General features: G+C 24.4%; 1 protein-coding gene across 2 annotated transcripts in view; it reads right to left on the minus strand.

Annotated features, from left to right (window-relative positions):
• Lrch (Leucine-rich-repeats and calponin homology domain protein) overlaps window positions 1-2500 on the minus strand; it is a 71695-nt gene that overhangs the window by 6539 nt on the left and 62656 nt on the right. The gene's annotated exons all lie outside the window — the stretch shown is intronic.

Consider the following 2500-nt stretch of genomic DNA (forward strand, 5'->3'; position numbering starts at 1 on the left):
GCGCTCTGATCCACGTGTCGAATAAGAAAAAACAAAAAAAAAAAAAATGGAAGAAAAATATTCTTTATCAGCTATGTGTATCATATTAAAAAATTCAAACAAATAAGAAACTTTTTTGTTTTCAAACGATCAACAAAAGTGATCGTCAAATATTTATATTAAACAACAGGCTCTAATTCTCGTAGCAGATTATAAAAAAAAAAAAAATTACACTTGGCACCAATAATGCGTATTATATCAAAAGAATTTAGTAATAGAAAAAAAAATGGTTTTTTTTTTTTTTTTTTTTTTTTTGAATGATCGACAGATAATGATCATTAGAATTTTATTACAACAAAAATTAATTCGAACACTCAATGAACGTACCAAAAGAATATTAATTATATCGATTCGAAAATTATTGGCGAATAATTTTAACGAGGAGTATTTGGTATAAATTTTGTTGTTGTTGTTGCTGTTGTTGTTTTTTTAATTTGTATCCACTTGCTCCCACGAGCTTATGAAAAAGAATAGTTTATTATAAATGACGATAAGTGTTACAATATCGTTACATTTTATCAATATAATCAACGTTTACAATGTACGCCTGTAAAAAAAAAGAAAAAAGAAAAAAGAAAAAAGAAAAAAGAAAAAAAAAGAAAAAGAAAAAAAACAAACGAACAAAAAGATCAAATTACAGCGACATCATTATCTCGTTCGTGTTACGATTTTTTTTATGTTTTTATTTATTCATTTATTTATTTATTTATTTTTTTAATCGAATTAAAAATACGTTACCCAATAGAATTGATCATTCTATTGGGTGCATTCTCATTTTTTTTTTTTTTTTTTATATTTTTGTTTCGATATAATTTCGATTGATCACGCTCGATGATAAGAAAAAAAAAAAAAAAAAAACAAAAAAAAAAGAAAAAAAAAGAAAAAAAAGAAAGAAAAGAAAAATAGAAAACGAGAGGCATTATAAAAGTTGGCATAAATATTATTTTTTTTTTTTACAATTAAAAAGCGTTACAAAGCATTTTTTTTTTTTTAGATCTAAATCCACAACCCCGCGATTTATTTATCGAAATTTTGTCGATTCTCAAATGAAAATAAATAAATAAAAAGGGGAAAGGAAAAAGAAAATGAAAAGTAAAGATATAAATATAAATAAAGTTGCGATCGCATGTATCTCGAGTTACATTTTTACGGAATAAAAGGTAGAAAGGAAAAAAAGGGAAGAGAAAAAAAAAGAAAAGAAAAGAAGAGAAAAACAACAACAAAAAAAAAAAAAGGAAGTAGTAAATTGTAAATGACAAACGGGGAAAAAGAGAAAACAAACAAAAATAATTATAATTAACAAATACAATAAATATTAATAAAAAAAAAAAAAAGACGTGAAAGAGGAAGTAGAGAAAAAAAAACATAAAATAAAGAAAGAAAAACATAACTTTGTACGATAATACTTGTAGACGTTAAATACTATGATATAAAACTTGTGCGTGGCAAGTGTATTATCAATCGACATATACACACGTACAAACACACGCACACACATATACGCACACGCATACACGTAAACACGCAAACAAGCACGTATACATACATACATACATACATACATACATACATACATACATACATACATACATACATACGTACATACACACATTCATACACACATACAAACATACACGCAACAGAGACACACATCGTATTCGTTAATTAATACAAATTTCATTTGGATAATGAAAATTTACGAGTGTTAAGTAAATAAGTAATTAAATAAGTAAGTAAGTAAGTAAGTAAGTAAATAAGTAAGTAGGTACGCAAAGATAATGTGTAAGTATGGAAAGAAATTTTCTTACTTAAATATCGTTACCTAACTTTTTCGAAACGAGCACGTAAGTAATTAAATAAATATTCAATTAGTTTTGCGATACAAAATAAGGACGAATAGCGTGTGGTGCCATATTTTCTTTTTTTTTTCCTTTATCTTTTTCTTCACGAGATTTTTCAACTATCTTTTGGTGTTATCCAATATATATTTTTTTCTTTTTTAAATGACTTTATCGTTCTCATATTTATTTAAAAAAAAAAAAAAAATAAAAAAAAAGAAAGAAAAGAAAACATTTTTTGCAATGAAAAAAAAAAAAAAAAAAAAAAAAGAAAATATTTGCGAAGACGAAAAAATTTTGCATAATCGATATCACCAAAGAGTCAGTTGAAAAATCCACTTTTGCAAACGTGCTCTCTCTCTCTCTCTCTCTCTCTCTCTCTCACTCTTACTATGCTCACTGTCTAACATCTTTTCAATAAATAATTAAACGTACACATATACACAAAAAGCCTTAAGCATTACGAGAAACAAATGATTCTCAACGAATTGAAAAACCAAGCACCGATTATTTTATTTTATATTCTTTTTTTCGATATATATTATTATTATTATTATTATTATTATTATTATTATTATTATTATTATTATTATTATTATTTATTATTATTATTTATTTATTAT

Source organism: Vespa mandarinia, chromosome 9 (assembly GCF_050613455.1).
Source record: "Vespa mandarinia isolate Hongniang chromosome 9, ASM5061345v1, whole genome shotgun sequence".
Taxonomy (NCBI): domain Eukaryota; kingdom Metazoa; phylum Arthropoda; class Insecta; order Hymenoptera; family Vespidae; genus Vespa; species Vespa mandarinia.